General features: G+C 46.6%; 2 protein-coding genes across 4 annotated transcripts in view; one reads left to right on the top strand and one right to left on the bottom strand.

The window, feature by feature from the left end:
- Window positions 1–15,292, bottom strand: part of HRAS (HRas proto-oncogene, GTPase) — a 40,615-nt gene extending 25,323 nt beyond the window's left edge. For both annotated transcript variants that reach the window (XM_069017070.1, XM_069017071.1), the window contains exon 1: window positions 14,918–15,292. The gene's annotated coding sequence lies outside the window, so the exon portion shown is untranslated. The remainder of the gene's footprint in view (window positions 1–14,917) is intronic.
- A 122-nt stretch (window positions 15,293–15,414) lies between these two features.
- LRRC56 (leucine rich repeat containing 56) overlaps window positions 15,415–25,080 on the top strand; it is a 78,404-nt gene continuing 68,738 nt past the window's right edge. Inside the window, exons 1-3 of one of the 2 annotated variants that reach the window (XM_069017054.1) lie at window positions 15,415–15,595; window positions 17,085–17,166; window positions 18,835–19,038. The gene's annotated coding sequence lies outside the window, so the exon portion shown is untranslated. The remainder of the gene's footprint in view (window positions 15,596–17,084; window positions 17,167–18,834; window positions 19,039–25,080) is intronic. The other variant, XM_069017055.1, reaches the window with a different exon arrangement.

The following is a 25,080-nucleotide window of genomic DNA, read 5'->3' as shown; positions in this document are numbered from 1 at the left end:
ATAAAATGAAATTAAAAGAAATGAATCAAGTGTTTGCAAAAAGCTTTTTCTAGAAATGGAAAAATCCCACAGAAAACCACCATCTCACATGCCAAACCAGCCAACTTTTAACTGAAGCACTACTCAAGCAAAAAGACAAGCTGCAGTGTTTTGTAATGTGAGTATATTAACACAACATGAAAATTCCTATTCTAACAGCAAGGAAAAAATAGAGCTCAGAAGACTGAAAGTTTGTCAACTATCCATCCTTAAAAACTTACACTAGAGGTTGCCTTGCTCTAAATCAATTCCCTCCATCAAAGGCTGATTAGGCTCTAGGATCTACCATTATAGCCTTTCACCTGTAGACCTAAGACAGGACAGAGAGGGTGAAGACCTGCATTGAAGGAAAATATATCTGAGGTTAGTATTTCTTGCCCAAATGGAGATCTTCCATTAAGAAGCTGTTCCAAGTGGTGGCTGCCATTCCACAGGCTTCATTCTTCCCTTACTTCCTCAGTTTTGATCAAACTCAGGACATACTATGTCAACTCCAACAGGAAATCTGACTTAAGCTAACAGTCAAAACCCTGATCAGATACAAAAGTTCATGTCGTTGTTCTTTTTTTCCTCCCTTTCAAGTGGCTGCATGGTCTTAAGACAACACCAGTGTGATTGGCCAAGGTCATTGTGAAACACACAACCAAAGGCCCAGGATGAGTTTTATTGGCTAACAACTCCCCCACACCACTTTAAGCAAGTGTTTCCTTTATTCTACAGCCCCAAAGGAATTGTTGCTTTTGCAGAGCACAAAACAAAAATGCAAGTTCAGAGAGTATTCTGAAAAACACAATGAACACAGACTTCATAAAGTTCACTCAAAGGTTTTGAAGTATGCTCTCTAGGTCTAAACTAGATACCTTTTTTTGAACATGGGGAGGCAATTTACCCTCTAAAGTAGCTGCTTTTCATCCAGTAGCTCAGAAGAGAACACGCAAGATATCTCTGTGAGCTGGGTGGGTGCCTGACACAGCTGTGACAAGCACACTTCATACAGCCTCTTAAGATAAGGCTGCCATACTAAATGAGGCAGAGTAAAGATATTACTTGCAACAGGTTCTCATTCCTTTGACAACATCCCATGGTGTGAACTTCACTGCTCTTGCACAGTCTGGAGCAAGGCAAGGACTCGCATCTCCCAGCCACCACCAAGTGAGTGCAGGAATGCAGTGGGAAGGAAGGATCCTGCCGCTCGGCTGGGCTGGCATCCCCTGCAGCCAGATCAGGCTCGCAGGCCGCGTACCCGCAGCACCACGTATTGTCTGTGCCTTGCCCACAGCAGCTGCAGCGCCAGAGGACAAAAGCTCCCACAACCTCTCCAAAGCTGAATTTGCAGCAACACGTTGCTTCTTAAGGAAGAAACCACAACATACTCATTTCAAAGTAGCCAGCTGGTGAGGAACAACAACAGGGAGAGAGGAAAAAAAAAACACAAACCACTTAGCACCACTTCCCTTTCTTTCTCTCACATGGAGTTGAAAAGCTTATATTAATTGCAAAGCATGAGAATCTGAACAAACACCCTCCTTGGGCAACCAGGGCCAACCCCAGGAAAATATTTGCATCTATGGGATGTGCAAGTTGTGTAACCAGCAAAATGCCAAGACAGATAAGGCAGGGACCTTTCATTAGGATCTACAGAAATTTGCAACTCTGCAGTGCTGACTCAGGCTAAGACAAGCTGCTTTAGTTTTCTCTCCCTCGCTCTAGCCTTCACGGGGGAAATAATACTAGCCAAATTCATATCCAGTCTGAAGCCACCAGATAGTATTTGCAGAGCTGAATCAGAAACCAAAGCAGCCTTTGATGGACTACAGGAGGGAACTGGGTTTCCTGCGATGGGAGTTCTCTTCCCACCCTAAATGTAAAATCTTAAGGAAGTTCTTGATGCAATAAGGTTGGTCTGCCCTGGACACAAAAGACAACTTGACTGCATTACACAATTTCCCAAGCCCAAGGCTTGATATGGCCTTGTCTTCCTAGATTTAATTACATATATATGTTATTAGGGAGTTAGGAAAATTAGTTAGAAGGTCATATAGTTACAAAACCTTTGTGAAAGGGATGGATGGATCCTAGTTTCTCCTGCCAGCTTTCAAAGACCCATATGCATGCACGTTCAACCAGGAGAGCAAACAGCCAAGTGACACTGCTGCAAATCTTCCAGAAACCTATAAACCATCTCCTGTTGACAAGGCAACCAGCGTGCTGTCGGTCGCAAAAATTAACAAGTAAAAAGTACTGTTTTGCCACAGTGCATCCAGCCAGCAGCAGGTTGATGCCAGCAAAAGGCCGGTCCTAAGCACGTACCTAGGAGCGCACAGGGGCTGCCAGGACCCGATGCTGTGCCAGGTGCCTCCCTTTCGGGACACTCTTCAAACACAGACCCTGTTTATTGTACCGAAGGTCAGAGGGAAAGGACAACAAGGAAAGTATCAGAGCAAAAACATATGGTAACTGCAAGCCCTGATATACTGTCCTTACTGAATTAAAAATCTCCTGAGGGTTTTCGTACTTGCCCTCTCTTTTCCTGAGAAGCATGAAATAAAAAGTACAAAAGTTTGTGGTGGGCATATGTAGCCAGGAGAGAGAGCAGGGAGAGATCAGATGCATTGTGAAGAAAATACACCATATAATGGAATAGAAGGTATTTTTTTGCCTTTTTCTGTAGCACAGTATATGTGTTTCCCACCTAGGATCAGCCAGAAATTTCACCTCCAATAGACTACCCGCTATTGTAAAGTTTGAAGTGACTGCAGTGCACACGCTAGACTTCTACAGACTCTCCAGAGCACCATTTAATGGATGTCTGAAGGGATGGGAATTATAGCATGAGTATCAACAACAAAATTGGGGTATAAAACTGACTCTTTTTTTCTTCAGGGTTGTAGCAGTGAATCATGCTGACATTACAGTCGTGAGATGGAGGGTAAAGACTCTGGCATGGCACCATCCCATACTGAGCAGGCTTGCAACCAGCTGTCAGCACAGGGACTCAGAGGCTGAGTTCAAGCTCTGTGGGCTCTTGCTGCAGACAGGTTTCTCGCTCCCAAAAAGCCCAGTGTACCACACTTCTGCCACTGGGCTAATTATTCCCCAGCAAAAGGCATGATGGAACAAGTGCTCCAAATCAAAGGGGAAACTCAGCCAGCCAAGAAAATCCTCCCCAGGCTATCAGGCTTTATTCCTTTCAGTTGGCTCAGCTTCATTTTTCTAGTTCCGTCAAGAGCAGCTCTAGGTCTCCTCCAACCTGCTCCCAGCAGACCATACCAGGGTCTTCAGAGAAACCATGAAGGTTCAAGTCAAATGGGATAAAAATCTACAGAAACTGGCTCCATCATCCTCAAAGCCCCAATGCCATTTAGCAGTGCTTCAGTGTTAGTAAAAAGGCTCTTTTTCCCCTAACAGAAAGAGTTTGACCCACCAAGTCTGGAACACCCAGACATGCAGCACTTTTTGAGGCACTGGAGAGCTCCTGCTATCACCTGCTGGTTTGCAATCTGAAGTCTCCATGCCATAGTTTCAGCTCTAGATTTAGAGGTCTCATGTCTTTCCCCAGTGCAATACAATACCTGTTTGGGCACATGCAGGAGGAGGTCAGGAGCTCCTGAGAAGTATCTGAATAACACCTGACCTATGTTAGCAGCTACTTGGCCTCTGTATGGAAGTTTGAACCAAGGACAAAACTTCCATTTGTACCTACACTCTCTACCTTCACTTGGTTAAAACAGCCCTTGGTCCAGAGCTGGGACAGGCTTGGAGCTCTGTCCTAGGAGCACCTCTGAGAGGTGTTTAACTCTGTCTTCCAGTTGCTGTCTGGATGACATCCCTCTCCTCCACTCTTGGCCAGCAAGGAATCAAAATGAAGGGTAGCTTCTTGACCAAAGGAAGATGAACATGCTTACCAGATGAGACAGCCAAGGACAGACCACATTCAACAGTCTTGCCTCCTTTTTGTGCTACCCCAGCGTGCCTAATGCAGCTAGTTAAGGTGGGGCTCATCTCACCTACAGCACAGACCTCTCCACAAGAGCCCATCATCCAGAGCCTCTATCATCAATGAGCAGAGACAGGCACAGTCTGCCTGACCTGTTTCAGGTATCCACCTGCAGTACAATGAGATGGAAGTGCTCATTTCCTCTGCTGCCTGTAAAGGGGGACTGAGGGGCTGGGATGTTAGATGCCGACATCTGGACAGGGGAATTGCACCCTGACATTCCCCATCTTGCACTTTGCTGGTAAGCTTTTCAGAGAGAGACTATCTCACCCTGCACCTAACATGAAAGCACTTCACCCCCTAAGGCCTGAAGGTAACACTGCACTTCAAGTGGGAGATGAAAGGCCCATGCCCTTAAGTGTTTGCCATCAAGAAAACTTCACAACACCTTCCCTGTAATGATGTTCCAAGGGGATCCAAATAATTTTGGGGGATGGCTGAAGAGAAGGCAGAGCTGCAGGTCTCAGCCTGCCTCTGTGTTAGCAGGTGAAGAAAGGAGAACATCCCAGGCACCAAACACTTTGTGCCACAAGAACGGCATTGCCCAGGTAGCCCGCAATGCTCCCTTTGTGCCCATCAAGAGATTCACTGTTACTGCAACCCTAGGGTATTTTACCGTGTCCTGCAGCCATAGGGAGGAGGAGAGAAGATCCAGCACGCAGGAACTGTGCAGCAAGATTGATTTATTTAATTATTTTACAAACTCTTTTATAGACTTTTTTCTTCATAGTCTAATTGGACAAAGGATCAGCCACCCCTTGGGGTGATTGGCTAAAATCCTAAAACATCCATTGTCAAAATATTTTTCTACTGTACTATAAACAAGACTTTTCAAGGCTGCAGGTGTTTGGTTGTTTACAGAACTCTGCTACCTCTTCTGTGTGAGAAAAGTCTCTCACAGACTTAGAAAATAGCAAGAAAATCCTTGCTAGCAGCATTTTTGTATCTACAATGCACCATGACAGGCAGGGAAGGATGAACACATGCAGCAGGGCTGGGTCAAGGACATGGGAGAGGAAAGGCTAGAGCAAAAAGACTGCAATTTCTTCTAGTATAGAGACCTGGGATTTACAGGCCAACCTTGAGGACTCTTCTCCTTTTCACGACTTCTGATATACAATCCTTTGGGGCAGGCAACATGGGAGCTTGATGCAGACAACTGCAAAATAATGAGTCTAGGGGCAGGAAGCCAAAGCAGACAGCGCATGTTAAATGGAGCTGTCACGCTACTGGGCTGGCCAGGGGAGAGATGGAGGAGCTATTCTGAGATTTGTGAAGCCATCAGCCCTCGTGCTGCAGAAAACAACAAAATTAAGCTCAGACAGGGACTGCAGGCAGAATAACTCCCGTGATAACAGGATGCATGGGGAGTAAGTTGTTACAAAGGGCCCGCAAATCAAATAGGGGGGGAAAAAGCAAGCATGGAAGAGACTGCACAAAATTCACCCACAGTGGGACTGAACTGAGGAGTTCAGAAGAAAATGAGACGTTTAATTCAGCTCCCTGAAAGGGTGACTTACTGTTGGCAGAGCTTTTTCTCCCACCCCAGCATTCAGTTATCACCAAGCTCACAGGCTCCTACCTCAGATTTTAAACATTATCTCTTTGCATTCTAATCCCAACAGTACTTGCTCCCAATGCCCCAGCAGAGCAAGCCACAATGAGAAAGTGTGACTGCTGGTTGTCCACCTCCATGCAGCAGCTGCCAGTCAATCCCAGTTCCACAACACAACCCATTTGATTATTTTGATCTGTTCAGGTGGTAGTGTTCCTTTTGTTTCCTCCTCCTCTGGGATTTCTTCTGAAATTGCTCTAAGCTGCGAATTGAATAAACTAATTCCAGGTGCAGAGACTTTGAAACAAAGGAGATGAGAACCTGAACTGACCTGAGAGATGCTGCACTGCCCAGCAGCCCAGTCACTGTAGTCAATATAGTTCAACCAGCTTCAGTTGAATTTGAACAAGACTTCACAACCCTGTTGCAATGCAACTGCAGGCCTTCCCAAAAAAACATGTACTTAGTAGCATGCTCTGAGAGAACCCAGGCCTCTCCTAGGCACTCAGCTTCCCACCTCTTCACAAGGAGCACACTTCAGGTAAGCAACTCTATACATCTTTCTTTTTAAACTGTACATCTTCCACTAAAACGCAGGAGGGCTTTCCTTAGCCTTCTCAACAGCATCCTGCAATTGCCTTGTTTTTCCTTTAAAACAGTAGAAACTTCAAGCCAACTTCCACAGCTCAGTGTTTGCACCCGTGGATTGGTGACTACAAAATCCAACTAGCTGCCCTGGGCGTTTACAAATCCCCAGCCAGGGACCTGTACATTATATGCTGTAATCCTCCCCCATTTCATCTCTAAAGCTGGCTAGTACCAGAGGCTCTTCCCTACCACCTCCCTCAGAGAATCACCACCAAAACCTCCCATGTTGCCACAGCAAAGACTCGGCAACAACTGCCCTGTTTAGAATATCTTAACAGGCTACAGCCCCATGAGAATCAAAGAAGGAAGACAAACCTAAATCCCAGGAATTACACCTCTGCATGGGTGGTTTCATCTCAGCAGCCTCCCTTTGCTCACCTCCCATCCTGAACAGGTTTATAATCCACTCCATGGTTGCTCTGAATTACCCCAGAGGTGACCATATTTCAGCAACAAATTAAACTGTCACGATACATTCCTTTCTACACTGTTTTTTAAAACATGTGAGCTCTGACTGCCAAAGAATTGTTTTGGAAAGATTAGATTAGGTGCCTCGGAAACTGCTTTGGAAAAAAAAGTAAAGGGTTTTCGCTTCTTGAAGAAACCCACCATTTTTTGTTGTTGTTTTTTTTTTTTTTTTCTCCCTGTGAAGTTTGTTTTATTTTTTAACTTCAAAGATTTGGTCAATGAACTGCATCTTGTTTTTTATATCTTTCCACAAAAAGTGCCTCGGTGCAGATGACCAATAGGGAGATTGCTCATTTTGCAATCATCTGCCACCGACGCAAATTAAAATTCTAAAGCACTCTGATTTTTAAAACAATCCCCATCCAAAGGCCTCCAACATCTCTATTCAATTGATCAAATCTTCTTACTGTTTTTCCAACTCACAACAAGACACTCAGTTTTATCATGGGATGTCTATCCATTTCTTCAGACACAAATCCCATTTACAGCCTGGAAGACTGACATGCAAGGACTGCCATCCCAGCCCTCCACTCACATCACTTCTAAGACCAGACACCTAAAGTATTAAAATAACAGTCAAAACAGCCTTGCTTGAAAGGATAAAAGGAAACAAACCCCCACCTTCTCAGGGCTCATTGTGATAAGAAAGCATTTCTCTCATCAGAAAATCAGACTAGCAACACATCAACAGCTGGGTGCTGAATCTTTTGACGCTCATCAGTTACCAAAGGAAATGAGAAGCTGATCTTGCAGTCAAAGTGCCAGACTAGGACAACAATTTCTGTTCTAAGCTCTGCTCTAGGCTCCTCCTGTTAATGTGAATTTCCATTCCCCAGTTCCCAGCTGTAAAACAAGGGGTTGTAATGTCTCTCCTCTCCCTGCCCAGTGTGTGCCCCAGCTATAGGCACCGGTAGATATTTGGCAGTTTTTCACTTTCTAGTAGATATGAGGAGCAGCCAAGCCTGGACACTTCATAGACTGGAAAAGGGTGGCTACTTGAGATATACACCACGGAGGAAGAGGAACGGCGAAGGTATAAACTGATGTCTGCTGAATACAGATGAATGTGTTCATCATAGAAGTAACGTGAAGCAGAGGACATCTTGTCAGGCCCCTGATAATCAGGGGCAGTAATTGTGGGGATCAAATGACTATAATTTGCTCACGAATCGGAGATTTCCACCCTCATCCATCTACCTCCCTGCTTTGCCACAGACCTGGTGAGACCCTGCACATGTCCCTGTGACCAGCACACAGCCTCCTTGTTTCTGTGGAAAAGCAGGAGCTGAAGCGCTTTTCCAGGTCCGGGTCTGACTCTCACACACCTCTGTCTCCGACCTCCACCATGGTCATGGTAGTCATTTCTTTCCAGTGCGTATGTTTTGAGAATCATTACCTTGATATTTGGAAATTATAGGGGCCACCAGAATAGCTACAGAGCCATCAGCTGCAACTGAGTACAGCAGAACAGAGGACATACAGTTGCACTCTTAGGAGAGAGCAGATCTGACCCTAAAAGACTTCACTACAGCCACCACACACCCCAGGAGAACAATGAGGCAGAAAGTGAAGCAGGGATTTGTGCATACCTCCTCATCCATCAGCAACTATGCTGACTGCCAGACGGGAGGTGACACCACCAAGCAGCACAGCAATGTCCTCCCCCTGCCTAGCCCCCAGCACTTATCCTCATCCTGCCTCCCACATCAGCAGAGCAAGAAGCCAACACATGCTTGTCGAAGCGGGTCAGGGAGCAGACCACTCGCTCAAGGCTGCCTGTGTGGAAAGTGGGACAAGCCCTCCAGAAAAAGACAACTGGCCTCTTACAATATCATGCAAATCAGGAAAAGGCCAGGAGAAACAAGACTGGGAGAAACCTTGTATGACCAAGGTTATACTGTAAGGTTATGCATTCATCCTCTGCACACAAGGGGGGAAAGCAAGGGGTGTGCATGCACACACACACCAGAGGTACCTCCTGCTTTCACCAGCATTTGCTAGGTCTGCATTCTAAAAAGGAGAGTTGTGCTGTTCACAGCAGGAGCCTAACAGAGTGGGACCCAAAAGGAGCCATTGCATCTACAGACAGAGATACAAGGGGAGACAATGAAAAAGTTAATCACAGAATTAGCATACATACAAGCCAGGATCGGTTCCATATTTACCCATAATAAACAGTGACGTTTTATTTACTTAACATAATCAACTATTGTTTTATCTACTTATCATACGAACCAAAGCCTGGTTTCAGAAGCCCAGCCATCTCCTTTTCCTGGAAGATGAATTTCAGTCCCTCACATAACATTAAGCCCCCTGACATCCAATGCAAAGCCATCAGCAGGGAAGGAGCATGGCTGCTGCAATTCCTACAGAAACAGAGGACCAAGCGCCACACCAGGAATACTGCTCTGGCTGCTGCAGTAGCTGTCTGAGATAGGATGAAATCCATCATTTTCAGGCTCCAAATTTATACATTCAAGCTTATTCTATACACATGGTTTGAAGCAGGGTGAATAGAGCTGGATGTAAGCCACAGAACTGCTGAAGATAGCACAGAGTGTCAGAGCACTCAATGTGATCCTGGAGCAGGCCGACAGGACGGCTGCCTGTTACCCCAACAAACTGCTGATGAACAGAGCTCACTTCTCAGCAACCCTCTAAACAAGATCCCAACTTGCCTCAGGCACAGGCACTTGCTGACCAGACTCTTCTTTGGAGATTTTTCACTGGTTTGCCTTTCTCAAGGAATATGGCCCCATGCACTTACACTGCCAGCCAGCCATGCCTCGGTTCAGCCCTGACCAGCAGGAGAGCCAACGCACCACCCTGCAAAACAGCAGCCTCCACAATGCCTTGTTCCACTGATCTCCTCCTCGCTTCTCTCTCTGCAGAGCCTTACCCAGGGAGAACAGGGCAGCCTGGAGCAGCCCCCGCTGTGCACACCTGCATCCCTCATTTCACTCCTACTCCCTGGCTTTTTAGATCTTGCTCCTCTTCTCCCAGTAAGAGCATGACATCCTCTTCATTTCACAGGCCACAGCTTCTCCCTCACGTCTGCTGTTCTCTCAAGGATGCTAAACAAGCAGAAGACGTACAGGCATCTTCCCAGAGACATTGCAGCAATGTCTGTTTTTTGTATTCGTCAAGTTATTGCTCCCACACACACACATTTAAACTCAGCTCCACCAGCTCTTGAATTTAACTTGCATACAAGCAGTCTGATCTAAAATGGTTTTAGCTATGCAAAAGGAAAAATCCTCTTAAAGTTTGGTCCACAGCACAGCAGTATACAAGTACCTGGGCTGCCACTGCCTCTGCATTATTAGAGTACCCCTCACCCAGGGTATCCTATCCTTTTAGCAGATAGGCTGGGTATTTGCTGGTTATCTGCTAGGTCAGTATCCCTCCTAAAGAAAAGTCCAGTGAGATAAGCAACCAGCTTAGCCAAGGCCAGATGGGGGGTCAGGACTCCCCAGTTCACAATCCTGTGGCTTTAACCATGAAGTCACCTTTCAGCACAGAGATCAGCTGTTCCAAGAGGCCACATTGCTGTCGGATGGGCACCACAGGGAGGTCAGGCATTAAGACAGTGAGCATGGAAAGACTATTCCCTCTCCATAGGCATTTGGGTCAGTTAGCCCCACACACAGGAAGCTGTAGAACCATATTGCACTGGTGAGAAGTTGGTAACAGGGTTTTGGTTTTACTGAGCCGGTCATTAAACAGTGCTGGTCCCACTTTATAGAGAGATACAGGTAGCAACACTCAGAATAAAACAGATCATCTAGAAGTATTTACCTCTGGATATCTGTAATTATAAACCAAACATCATCAGCTTCTCTCTCTCCCTGCAGTAAATAATTAACTGCGAAAGAATATTCCTCTTGGCTCCATCCTCCCCAATCAATTCTGCTTTGCAACAACGTGCCGCCTGGATTGCTCGCTGTATCAGTGCACCCGAGTGTTACCCAAACCCCCTCAAAGACAGAGGAGAGGTGGAACTGTTCACTTCAGTACAGCAGAGACCTTTCCTTCAGGGTACAAGGGGGCATCGTGGCATAACTCCCAGTACTTCAAGCAAACAGCTATGACATACACAGCTTAGCTCATGCACTGCTGCAACATCACTGCAACCATCAGCGGAGGCGAATCACGCACTCTGAGCACTCCAATCACACCCCTCTGGACTGCCTGAGCCTTATTGCCAAGGCAGAGCAAATCTCCTCCCCTGAAATGCAAGGTTTTATATTCCTCTCATTGTTTCTGAAATATCCTCCCCACCCCTAGAATTCATCCAGGGGTAAAAAAAAAAAACCAAACCACAAAACAAATCAAGTCTTCTTTATAACAGAAACTTCATTTTTTAAGAGACTTTAATTTTTGAATACTAGATCGAAGCTCAGTATTGTGACTGCTCAGTCATGCACTATAACCTGCACAGTGACCTGTTCACCTCTTGCCACTTACCCTCAGCAACCTGAATTTCATACAGACTCTGCAAGTAATAGGTAAACCAGAAAATGTTCTGAGCACTCATTCCTTTTGCCCTACTGAAAGACACCTCCTGGCTGTAAACCCCAGAAGGGAGGAAGGATGATGCCAGGAGGAAAGCAAAACTGGCTGGCAGGAAGGCTGGGTTGGTCAGACAGCAGATGGAAGCAGGTTGCATGCAGATACACAGCCAGGGAACAACACACGGGCTGCCATTTGATCCTGGTTGCTTTCTTAAGATACAAAGTCAAATTCGGTTTTGAAAGAGGCATAAGGAGAATACAAGCAAAAATGAGAGCTGGGGAAAACCTCCAGAATTGCAGGAACACCCTTCCTAAAACAGCCAGAAAAAACAGGGAGAGACAGAGAAGCATTACCACCAAGCAAACATCTTCATACTTAGACACAGTCTAGGTTCAGTTTTACATTTTTACAGGTTTAAACACATACCAGATTTAGTTGAGCTGACTATGAAGTGCTCAATAAAGAACTCCACCAGGAAGGTAGAGAAAAAGAGGAGAAAAGGCTAATTTGGACTCAAAAAGCATGGAAAGAGAGGTTCAAGAAAGAGGCAGAAGAAAGAATAGAAGGAAAACCATGACACAGAAGAGATAAATGAAACAGATACCAGGGACAGTTCAGGAAAAGATAAACCATGCAAAAATGGAATGAAAACTGGAAGGGAAAGATAAGAGAACAAGGAACATGCCATGGCAGATCAGTTGAACAGCAGCTGGCAAATAGATAATTTATTTAATCTCATCTGTATTTGTCAAATAATTTGTTTGATTAACACTCTTTTGTGGTCTTCAGCCAGGTATGGAGCTGATCAAATATCATGTCATAAATATATTATTAGATTAATACAAGTAAAATTCAAATACATTCAACATTTTTATCTGCTGCTTAATAAGCTCTGCTTCTAAGTTTACAGTTCAAAAATGTTAAAATAGAAAGCTGGGAATAAATTACAATTAGATAAAAATTACTCGAAGGACAACCATTTTGCTTTTCCTAGACTGACAAAAATACAGTATACTGTATAACTCATCTTGAGAGACAGAAGAGGAGACATTCCTACTTTAACCACCCTCCCACAAAGAACTCCTCTCTATAGGCAGTACTTTTTGTCTTGATTTTATTTTGTTGAATGTTTCCCCAATATTCAACTTTTCTACTCCATGAAGGTTTTTCACCCCCAAAAAATCTGATGAGCTCCAAGGGCAGCCTAAGAGAAAGGTAAATTTTGGGTGCACTGGTAGCAGGAGGAAAGGCAGTGAGAGCCATATCCAGCCTGGAAGCAAATGTTTAAGCTGAGCTTTGCTCCTCTTAAAGGGAAGGGAAATCAGGTGAAAGATGGACAAGGATGCCTCAGGATCTCTACTCTGACAAGGAAATTTTCCCACACTGCCAGCAGCCTTTTCCAAACCTCCCTCAGAGAACCAGTGAGGAAACCAGAAGGGAAAAAAAAAAGACCAACTGGCAATTTTTCAGCCTGTTTTTATCCCCCCTCCCCCAAGACAACAGCAAGGTCCCCTTGAGAATCCTCAGACCATGGGGTGAAAGCCACCAAGGTAAACCATCTCCACGTGCGTGGTGGCAGGGCTGCCAGGGAGCCCTGGGAAGCAGAATCAGGCTAAAGAAGGAACCTGTGGCCATGGCTTTCTAGGCCGACATCAGAGGAACACGAGGCTACTCCCACTGCTGCTCTACCTTCACCACTGGCAGCAGCCAAGAATCAAACTCACCACAGGAGAGAACCACACCAGGGCAACTTCCTGGGGCCGGAAAAGTGTCCCTCGGGTCACAAGTCCTGTTTAAATATCTCAGCAATATCCCAAACTGAGATAATTATTGCTAATTACAAGATCATTTTTATGTAAACATGAAGGGTATTACCACGCATACTTCATCTCTTTTTAATTAAAAGAAGTAAGAGGTTCACTGAGATAAAAAAAATAGACATGCTGACAGCTCCCACCCAAAAGCAGACTTTTCTGCAGTGATAACACCCATCAGCCTCCAGACCCACCAAGAAGACTGAACAGAAAAATCAATCAGCATCAGCCTCCCCAGTGCTGAAATGAAGCAGTTGGCACGTTATTAATCACACGGGAAAAACGTTTTACAAGGAGAAGGAAAGGACCAGACACACAGAGGGGGGATACACATGGATTCAGTCATGTCTTAAAAACACTTGGGAAAATCACACAAATCACCAGCTGTAGAATTAAAATATTTCAGAGCTGTGAAGGATAAACACATCAGCAATTCTGACTACAGCAACTCTTTAGCTAAGCCCACACCAAACCTCATGTACTTTCCTCCATCCAAAACCAGTTCCTGCTCCAAGCTGCACATCCTACCCATGCCAACCAGACTGAAATACATTGTGACACAGCCTCACCACGAGTTCGTATCCTTTCTGCATTTCAAAGACCTACCCAGGAGCAACCTGCACGTCACAGGCTACAAGAGATACGACCATCCAGCTTAAGACACTGAAATAGTCAACGGCTTGACTTGCCATGCAATGGCTTAACAAGCCATTCCTGCTGCACGGTCCTGTTTCCAGCTGTCCTAAGCATTTCTCCAGCCGCTCCAGAGTTCGCCAGTCCACTCTGACTTCTCACAGTCTCTTTTGTCTCCAGGCACGCTCCACTGCTTGAGGCAATTTAAATACACCCCCAGCCAGGACCTGTATGGGCCAAGCGAGCCATCCGATGCACCTTCACTTGGGGTGAAGACGCTGCAGCCCTGGACGCCGCGACACCCTTTGTGGGGCAGCAGGGCGCAGGCAGCCTCGGCACGCCGCAGAGCCCCGGCGGCGAGCTTCCCTAGGACGGAGGGAGGGAGGGAGGTGTCACCAGCTCCGCAGAGCCGCATGCTCGCAGAACGGGGGACCTCGCTCACTTGCTCACAGATGCACACAAATACCTGCGCCTCCTCCACCTGCCTGTCCCCTCCGCGCCTCGCCCCGGGCCTGGCGGCGCCTGGCACCGCCGTGGAGCTCGTCTCTCCTGGAGGGTGCCAGCCCAGCAGGCACCTGCTTTAGCAAAGCGTGGCGAGTCTGGTGCTCTCCCTTTGAAGCATCACAGGAGCAGTGTGAGGGATGCAAGGGGATGAGGAAAGACGGGTGCAGCGGGCTGCAAACTAGGGGTGCGAAGAAGAGGAGGTGAACAGGGCTGCAGCTAAGGGATATGGAGGGGAGCGGGAGGGCAAGGGGGGGAAGGAAACAGGGCTGCAGCTTGGGAGGGGGAGGACAGGAGGAGGGCACAGTGGGTGCAGAAGGAGGGTAGGGGATGGAGGGCAGAGAGAATGGAGGGCAAAGGGGGTGCAGAGGCTGTGGCTCGGTGGTACCCCACCACCCTCCCACCCCAGCAGCCTGCCTGGGCTAGGGTCGGCAGGCAGCGCCCAGGCAGCATAGTCATGGCGCGGCCAGCGAGCAGGTGGGTGGCCGCCACCGCCCCCAACAGCCCGGGCCCCGCCGCCGCCCACCGGGCCGAGGGTCCCTCCCTTCTCACCGCCGCCCCGGCGACGGCGGGGGCAGCCCCAGCACAGCGGGGGTACGAACTTGGCGGCTGGAGGGAACAGCCCCGCTAACAGGTGGCGGCGGCGCTGCCGACCCGTCCCCGCCGAGCCAGTGGGCGCTGCCCCTCCGCGACGGCGCGTCCCACCCACCCCGACCCAGCGCCAGCCCGCTCCTGGCGGCCACTCACCGGCTCGTCCACCCCGCCGGGCGGGATGCGCGTCCTGGAGAGCGGGGCGCGGAAGTTTAAAGCCGGGTAACAGTATTATTCGCTTTTGCCCTTCCAACGTAGGAAAAACCAAACTAGACGAGGCGCCCCCCCAGGCGGGCGAAACCCCGCTCCGCTCCTCCCCGCCGGGGGCTTCAGCCGCGCGTCGGCCCGGCGGCGAGGGGAAGTTTCCACCGCGGTGGTGGAGGCGCCCCCGGCGTGCCGCGCCCGCCCCGCATTGGCACGGGGCGCCGGGGCGCTGTACCGCCGCCGCGCCCGGACAATGTGCGTGCGGAGGGAGCGGGAGCGGAGCGGAGCGGGAGCGCGCCCCGCCGGCGGCCGCGGCACACGCCCAGCCCGCGCCCCGCCCGCCCGCCGCTCGGCGCCCGCCCGCCGCCCCTGATTGGCGGCCCCGCCGCCTCCGCCCTCCGGGTGGGCCGCGCCGCCCGTCAATCACCCGCTGCCCCCGGCCGCGGGGCGGTCCCTGGGGCGGCGGCGGCGGCGGCTGCGGGGGGTGTCGGGCGCTGCCTCGCCCCGGCGGGTGACCCCTGTTGCCTCCGCGCCCCGGGAGCCGCCGGGATCGCGTGCTGTCCGCCGGGGGACCCCGTCTGCGCTTCCCGCCCCGCGGCGGCCCCTCCGCAGGAGCGCCCCGCACCCGAGGTGAGGGGAAGGCCTGGCGGCCGCTCCCGCAGCCCGCCCTTCCCCGCGGGACTGCCCGGGGCTGCGCTGCCTTTGTCGGCGCCCCACGGAGGCGTTCTGGGGAGGAGGACCAGAGACCCCTGAAATGTAGTGTTGATTGCCAGTCACGGTCCTGCCTGATTACCCCTTGCGCTAAACTCAGCTCACAGGGTGCTTTTATCTGGCCCTTGGAAATGCCTAGAAAAATAGATGACTCCAAATTATTCAAGAGCAATTAAGGCCACAAAAGAAAAGATACCTGAATTGACTCCGTATAAGGCAGATGGAGTTCAGTTAGGCTTAGCAGCAGAGATACGCACTGTCTGAGCAGAATTACTTCAATTTCAGATGAAGGTCCGAGCGTGTTGAAAGGCTCTTGTCTGATCTTATTTGGGTCCCGCAAGGAGCACTGCTGAAGCAAAGCTAGTAAATATTGATGGACTCAAGCTTCATGTCCTGAAATCGGGTCTGTCAATGCAGTGCTTCCTGTTCTGTCACAGTACACCAGACATTTTCTACTACTGGACACTGTGATTCCCCTATTACTATTCGGAAACTGGATAGTGGTTTGCATAGTCACTGTATTATCCAGCAGCTTGCAGAGGTAATCAAGCTTTGATGCAGAATATGATGTCAAATAAAGTACGCACTCCTGGTACTGGAAAAGCACTGTTCTCTCTGACATGTTTCAAGCACACTTCCACAATTTAGTGTTTCCATTGGAAAAGTATCTAGTAATCTGAAAATCGATCTAAAAACCATTGTTCTAGATACTATGCTTGACACACAATAAAAAGAAAGCTCATGCCCTGCAGAGCTTGTAGCAAGAGCAGATTAAACATGTTCTAAGGATACCCGTTGAGAGAGTTGTGCAGGTTTTCTCAGGTCTCAGAAACGTGTTGCACCAGCACAAACAAACCTGCCAGAGCACTTTTTCGAAAACCAGCACGCAAACAGACAGGTCCAAAAAAAAGCTGAAGTTTTAACCTACCTCGAAACTCTTCCCTTGCTTCTAACAAGCCCTCCTGACTCTGAATGACCTCTCAGTTCTCCACAGAAGCGAGGGCCGCAGCTCACGGAAAGCCAGCATCTCTCGTGAGCGAGCTGAGGACAGAGCAGCAGCACACACAAAGGTGATGGGTTTCTCCACAGGCAGACACAGGCACGCACCATGCACCGCCTCTCCGGGCTACCTGTCTCATCTTGTTTTAGCCGTTTCTAACGAGCAGGCAGGGTACTGGAGCATGCAGAAATCTCGCTTTTTGAAGCACTCTGAAAACGGGCTTGTATTTTTCGGTACCTAGGTGGCCCAGAAGAACTTGTCAGGGAGCAAGCACCAAATAGGTAGTAAAATAGGCACAGCTATGGGGGAACCTCAGGTTCATGCTTCTTGAGCTTCTCAGTAACCTACAAGAAGCAAGAAACACCAGAAGAGGAGACTGAAACTGCCTCTCTCTTGCTCATTCTTCAGTGCCAGATCACATCAGGCTGTGAGATACCTGAGGACTATTTGTTTGCAGACTGCTGGAAGACAGAGACGGAATCACCTATTGGTGAGTCATAGCCACACAATCGCAGAGGGGTGATGGCACAGACTTGAAAAGACACAGAGAGTAATAATAGCTTAAAAGTGTCTTCTTTCCCCTTCTACTTTTTGATGAAAAAGCAAAATATTGGGACTAGATCTTCAGCTGTGGCAAAGCAACATAACTCCATTGCTTTTGTCAGAGCACAGATTTATAATTTTTGAGGTCATAGCCCGTTCTGTTTGTAAAAAAATTTTCTTCCCAAGCAGATTATTCCTTCCTTTCTCTAAACCTGAGTTTAATTCTTGGAAAATGTCTGGCTTGCAGTGCTCTAACTGTTGTAAGCCTTGCTTGACAGGAAAGGAAGGCTAATCAAATACTGGGTCCACTGGCATGCAGAGCAATAAAAAGGAAAGTGAGAGGATCTCAGGCTCTTACTGCCATGGTAAAACTCCCAAATCTGCAGTGGAGTTGAAAAGCCATTCCATCATTCCCATACCTTCAATTTTTCATGATTGTTTTCACCAAACTGTATGTAGCTTGCAGTTGGAAGGCCATAACTCATAGACATGCTTATCCTGTCATGACTTTTTGTGCCAACACTCTAAATTCAGTCTGTGCATCACTGATTTTTGTAGGTGCTGTGACCCAAAACTAACTCCTTGATATTTTCACCCCCTCTTTAACTTCTGCAAGAGGGGAATTGTAGCCAAGATCTAAACTTATCTGTCCACTGTGTGACATACAGACTTATGCCAAGAGCTTAGTGAGCAACTGAACTTGCTCATCAGCTACAGATCAAGGCTACATTGTTAAAATTAGGGTATTTTTTGAGTGATTGCTAGTAGAAACACCCAAGTTGAATTATTCTTTCTTTCTCCCTCAAACTCAAAAGAACATGAGAAGGTCTTTTTGTGATCATCAAAATCGTCAGCAAAGTAGGTAACAGTAATTTTTTAGCTTCGTAATGATACATACTTAAATACATCCAGATATGCACCATATATTTTGGTATACTGGAGGGTTTATCAGTTCTCAGCAGACACAGAGAGTAGATTAGTGGTGTCACTTGCTATTGTTGTTCTGGGTCTCCTGTTGCTTCACCATATCTACAAGTTCACCTGACTTTTAATCATGCAGATTGCTTTCTGGTTCTTTCCATGGCTTTTGAACTCAACCTAGTCCATTTTCGTGGATGCACATTTTTTCTGTATAACCAAAACTTTCTTGGAAAGTGTTTTCAAGGAAAGCTCTGTCACTGTGCTCCCTTTAACAATGTCTCTGAGAGCATACTGAGAAAAGCAGAGATCCCTGTGGATTTTGCTTCCCCATTGCACCATATTTTTAATGATTTTTTAATTTAGTCCTCCTGCAGATACACTAGACTCAAGAAATTTGCAAGTCCTTTTCTCATACTGGGATGTTTTCTTGCTCATCTCTCCCTGAGCTAAGAGGATGAGTAGTGTCATGGCAGAAAACAAACTGATAAGCAGTCGACTTTTAAAAATTTCTATATTTCTAGGGAATGCAAATTGTTTCCTTGTAATATCTGACAAAGTAACACAAGTAACTTGCCATGGCAACCAGCTTATGGAACAGAAAAAAATTATCATTACAAGGTGCTTTGTTACTATAACATGGAAAGAAGCTGAGATCTTATCAGTTTTGTTCACTTGTGTGCCATGCATCATCTAGGTAGCAGAACCTGTCAGTAGAAGTTTGTGTTCAATTCAGTGCAAGTCATCTGCCTTGTGGGCCTATCTGATACTTGGATCAAAGCTGCAGTGCAGTCTGAAGGAAAGAAGGAAGTGTTCAGAAGAATTGAAACAAGGCTGGATTCTCAGAAACACAAGGACAAATCCATTTCCTCAGCAAGCTGATGCAACTCTGAAGATGCCAGTAAGAGATGAACCAATTCTGAAATTAACTTGCCTTGCATTCTCTGACAGTCTCCATTATTTTACTGTCCTCTATTTTTTTTTTTCTTAAGTGAAGCAAGTCTGCAGATCTGTAAGTACTTTGGAGTTACCTGAGACAGAGGATGAAATAAGCTTGCAAAATCCATCTTCAAACCCATTCTCTTTAGAGGGATGCTTCTGGGAGGGACAGACTCATTGCCACACAGCTTCCTTGGGTTAGTGAGTGAATTTAGAAATGGCAAAGGGAATCAGCTAAGGGCAGAGAGGGGAAACCCTCATAGTTATCACTTTAGGAGAAAATAAAAACTGAGTTTTGTTAGCTCAGAGGAGGACAATTTTGAAAACTGTTGTTTGTGCAAAGAGTCACAGAGGCTGGTGTCACTACCCTGTGCTGAGGATAGGCGCATCTGTAGATCTGGAGTGGGTCTAGGGTATGCTTTACTCTGGAGCTGGAAAGGATGTCTTCTGTGGGACAGATTTGAAAAGTGAAGGAAAAACTGAGAGTTTCTTAATCCCTTGACTACTGATTTGAGCCACAAGTAACACAGCTCGAACTATGTGATGGAATGAAGTGTATGCTCCCCCTTCTATTTTAAAAGCACTCTCCCAGTCTGTTCATGCACTAGTACTAATGCTTGAGAAACAGTGACCAACCTTCTGAGCTGCCTGGGGCCTAGCTGAATTCACAGGTAAAATTCTCATGACTCACGGACAATTCTCTTCTGGCTTCCTGGTGAGGTTATAGAGAAAATACTGCTAGATTACAAACCCTGACAATAGCATGACTTGGAAAGAAGCCTTTGAAAAGAAACTCTGAACATATCAGATAAATCTATGTGAGATGCAAAGCTAGAGTTCACTCTTGACAATGAATTCTTATACTGTGAGTGACTGACTATAAAAAGACTTGGGAAAGATCTGAGTCTCCTGCAGCACAAAGAAACCATGAGATAAATGAAAGTCATCTCAAAGGAACCATGCTAAAACTGTTCAACACTATAATTTAACACAGTCTCCTAGAGACTGGAAAAAGTCAGCGGGCTAATCCTTACTGCAGGTTGTACCAAGAGAGACATAGGCACAAGAGAAATCACAAATGTGAAATGTCACAAGTGTGTACTGTCATCCCAAGGGCCTGAGAATCTTGGAGATACCTAAGACTTGGAAGCAGCAGTCCAACTGAAAGACCACACAGAGAAAAAAAAAAAAAGATCAGTCAGTCCTGGCTGCAAAGGGTTTTTAAGACAGACACTGAACTGGAAAGATCTCCTGGAGTAATCAATTAACAGAAGAAAACACTGAATTAATTAATCAATCCTCAATAAATCAACAAAATCTTCTTCTATATAATCTCCAAAGACATCACATTGCTTCAAATGACCCAAGCAGTGAATGGGACCACTTTGTTTTTAATCCCCAAAATAATGGCATTAATATTGGATTAAATGCTACTAAACAAAAGTGCTCAGGCTTCTTTCAACATTTGATATGTTGCAGAAGATTCTGGGTGGGCAGAGCAAAGTCGTCAGTTCTGGAGGGTTATCTGATCCAGGACAGGATCTTTCTTATCATAGATTTCCTTTTTGAAATAAGGAAGGCAGCATCTTGTCAGGTGCCTGGCCCAAGCTCCACCAAAGCTAGAGAGAGGAAAGATTCCTGTTGACTGAAATAAATTTTGCTAACATTTGGATTTGGTCAATTTTGAACTGAGAATAGAAACTTGCAGAGAAGATGCTCTGGAATTGCAGAAATGAAAGGCTTTGTAATCAGAGCTTGGAAGTGGAAGATCTGTGTTCCATAGTTTAAAAATACAGACAGCTGCTGATTCCTTTCTTTGCTATTAAAAACCCCACAACCCAAACACACACGCACACACAAGAGATGTAATTCAAAGACTGGTTATTTCCTAGTCAGCCTCCTTGTAGAGACACTGTGGGAATGAACAACGATCACATCTCCCTAGATGTGGTATGCAATAGTTGGTGACATGAGGCCCTCACCTGAGTGGATGATGGAATGGGTGGACTTCAGATTTTGCTGTGTGCAGTGAGCAGGAGGAGAGATGAGATACGGGTTTTATCTCTGAGTATTTGCAAGCAGTGTTGCTTTCTACAACTGCTTGCTAGTTTCAGTCTAATCTGAAGCGCACTGCCCTCTGCAGTGTCCCGTTTGTTCCTGTGGGTGTTAGCTTAAGCCCCCAACAAATGTTCTTTTTGACTATTCATGTTTTTTTTCAGGGAGATGTAGCTGATCATGTGGTGTGTCTGGAGCCTGAGTTACTTAGAAATGACACGGATTCTTTCATGAAATGCCCCCACCTCATCAAAAGTTGCCAGGGTTGGTGAGGTCCTGTGTCTCCTTCCACTCTCTGCTGAGCCTACCAGCGTAGATCAGCAAGGGTCACATAGGGTAGGAGGCCTGGTAATGCAGAAATCTGCAAGTTGGGAGCCACACTGATTTTCCTGGCAGTGGCTTGCTGGCATATGTACAGGAGCTTTTGTTAGCTGTCAGCCTGAATGGAATGTCAATCATTCCCTTGGAGCCTGATCTTCAGATCACTGCACTCTGAGAGAGGGCTTTTGCCTTTCTCTTCATACAGCAATAACTCAGGTTTTTGGAAGTCAGAAGCCGTGTTTTTTGTTAAGAAGCCCTTGTGATATTTAGTCCTCATGTGATTTTCTTTTTCAGACTCTACAGAAAAGTTTGAACACTTTGCAACTGATACGCTACCAGGTTTTTTTATGGGACAGTTTGGATCACTTAACATGCTCTGGGTCATCTGTCAGTTTTGCTGGCAGGAGCCAGATTTCCAGAGTGGAAGCGGGATGAGTTGCTAAGGGATGTCTTGTGCTCTATATCATTTCTGCATTCACTGATGTGCAACAGATTTATCTGTGTAGGTCAAGGCCTCTCTGTACCAGATGAGTTTCTACTGAAATCTCAGACCATCCCACATGTTCTCCTGGAGAAGTCACTATGATTATTGGTATTATTTTTAAAATATTCTTCTTCTTCATCAGCTAATGCTGATTTTCTTCCCCTCAGCTTCAAAGAACAATTGCTAACTACATCTCTTTCATGCAGAAATTTCAAAGCAGTGTTGCACAGCATTATTTAGGCACACACACGGTAGAACTAGATAAAATTAAAGACATTTGTGTTTATCTGTTAAACTGCTGGTTCCTTTTCCTTTGACTGTTTTTTAATATACTGGCCACACATTGTCTCTATCCCTGCCATGCATCCCTCCTCGTCATCACACTCAAGCTGCTGAGCCTTTTTTTCTCTTCTGTTAAGGCCCTCACTAAATTCTGGTTTTCCTTCTACTGTAAGGAGATGCCATGAGGCTTGGTTCCTATCTATGCAAGCAAGTAAAGCAGATGTGAAGCAGTACTCACATCAAATAAAACCACTCTGCAGACTGAAGAGGAGGATAGAATCCAGCCTCCCCAGCATCTTTCTGCTTCTTAGTGCTCTTGACACTCCAGTGTATGTTCTATTCCTACCCAACCTTAGTAAAGCTTGCTTATCTGGTCCCTTTCCATCACAGACAGCTGTTTTCCTCTGTGGCAGCCTCTTCCTGATGCTCTTGTGCAGTGTTTCCGGGTCCCCCTTCATCCCTTTCTGTGATTACCTAAAATACGCGCTGCTGCAGTGACAAAGTCCATAGGTGACCTCAGCCTTGAGGTTATTTATAGCAAAGGTAGACGCTCTCCTGCAGTACAGCTGCTCGTTGTCAGAGCTAGAGATCCTGAATTATAGAGCTCCCTGGGAGCTTGTGGTGGTAGCGGGATTCCCACATCAAGTGAGATCCAGGTTAAATATTGGAAGGACTCCTTGGCAGTTAGGTTATGCTCTGGTGTCACTATTCTGTCTAGGCTGTCCTGAGAGACCTCTAGTAAAGGTGAGGGCATAGTCCTTCTGCACAAATGCCTTCAAGAGCAGCACAGGGTTAGAAATCATCCCTTCAGTCAGCGACATGATGTAGTTGACCTCTCCAGGGTATTTCTACACCTATTTCACACGATTTTCTTCTTTCTGGCAATTACCCCATTCCATATTACAGACCCTACACTGAAGCCATAAAGTTGACCACAGCCTCTTGAGTTTTTTGTATGCAGTTTGGTCATCCCCTTTCTTCTGCTGCTTCTCCATCAGGGAAGGTAAAAAGCAGAAGAGGACCTGTAGTCACTCGCATCTTGCAGGACTGGTGCAGGTCCATTGCATGTTCTAGGTAACTTTTCAAGCAGATGTTCATGAGCTCAGCAGTGGTGTGACTCTGTGTGTGTGTGTGTGCATGCAAATCACCCAGATACTCTCTGAGGGCTTTCAGGGGGCCAGTGCTAAACATTTTAGAAGTCAGACCTCCTGCAAGATTCCTAAGCTGAGATGCCCAAAGCAACACCTTGCAAATTTCTTCTCTGGTTTCAGACTGATGACTTCATGTTTCCCACTTTCAGTCAGCAGACAGTTGTTGGGGAAATACTGAGGTTAACGTACGAAAACACTGATCACAAATGTTATGTGAATCCAAGTGATTGATGGAATTTCAGCCATTGACTATGATAACATGGGTAAGCTTATGTTAATCTACAGATGTTGTATTAACATTGAGCCATTTCCCAGTTCTCATTAGCAGTATGCTTTGATAGGGGTAGAAGGTGTTAGCTGTAGTTTCCCTTCAGTGAGCTGTTTAATCATTGGAGCTTACTGGAAGTGGGATTTGGGGGACTTACGTGATCACAAAGTGAATTAAGAGTAGAACAATACCCTCCCTCTGGCTTCTCTGGGATAGTGCACAGGGGAGGGAATGGGTTCAGAGCTGCTCTGTTTCCCCATTTAAGTGGCACTGGTGTGCTCCAGAGAGGACTAAGCAGGAAGCTGCTGCCTCCTTAGTCAAGATCTTCCTGGTTTTCAGGAGTACACTCACACCAGCTCTCCTGCAGATCAGCACATGCCAGTGAACTTGTTGTAGCATGTTTAGCCACACGTTCTTGTTGGCTTACTGAGGTCTGATCCAAAGCTTACTGCAGATACAGGGAGGTTCATGTACTTCTTCGGTGGCCTTTGGCCTACTCTGTGGAGGCAAAAATACAGCTGTGATAGATACATGGGTGAGTGAGCCCTGCATTGCCACCACATTGCACTCTGAGGAGATGGCAAAAGGGATTCTGCAGCCCAACCTTGTGTGTCCCAGAGCAGTAAAAGCAACATGAATCCTACTTAATAAGTAATTCAAAAGCACTTTCTGGTTTGTGAATCATCTGCATCCCAGACTTTCTGAGGCTCTTGGGTAATGAGACAAGAACAGTGCAGCTTCTGTAGTCATTTCTACCTGCTCACTGGGCTGCCAGTCTGCTCTGGCCCTAATTTTGAGCTGTTCTTTTAAAATGCTCTCTGCCACTAAGCAATTCTCATCTAGAGATCTCAGACATGAAGTAATCCTCCCAGCTTTTCTATAAAAATAGCCAACTACCATTAAACCTGTTTTACAGGTGGGTAGGCTGAGCTCCAGTCTGCCTGAGATCACAAAGTGTTATTTAGGGCCAAACTGCCTGGGCTGACACATTCCTGCAGCAGGGATGACCACCTTTCTTAGAGGAAAAAGTGCCCAGGCTGAGGGAGGGCTGGCCTCTGTTCATGTACATGCTTTGCACATAACTGTGAAGCAAATAAACCTCGCTGGCTGCATGGCTGGAATCCAGGTGTCCCTGGATGAAGATGCAAGCGTAGGGTAAACTAAAGCGCTGTGCTCGGCTCTTTGTGCTGAGCCGTCCGGCAGGTGGGAATGCACAGCTCCGCCTGATTGCTTATGCCTGAGTCACCTCCTTCAGCATTTGCCATTGCCTAGCATGTTAGCATGCTGCCTGCTGGATAATAAATGACTTCATCTGCTGCAGCAGTGAGGATACTATTAAAAATTAACCCTGGGAAATGGTCCTGCATATTTTTTTCAATCAGAGCCAGCCAAGGGAGAAGAGGAGAGGAATGCTGTTGAAATGAGACTTGCAGAAAAGGCAAG

Source organism: Aphelocoma coerulescens, chromosome 5 (genome assembly GCF_041296385.1).
Source record: "Aphelocoma coerulescens isolate FSJ_1873_10779 chromosome 5, UR_Acoe_1.0, whole genome shotgun sequence".
Classification (NCBI taxonomy): domain Eukaryota; kingdom Metazoa; phylum Chordata; class Aves; order Passeriformes; family Corvidae; genus Aphelocoma; species Aphelocoma coerulescens.
Note: the sequence above shows the minus strand (reverse complement) of the source record. Positions and strands in the feature narration are given on the sequence as shown.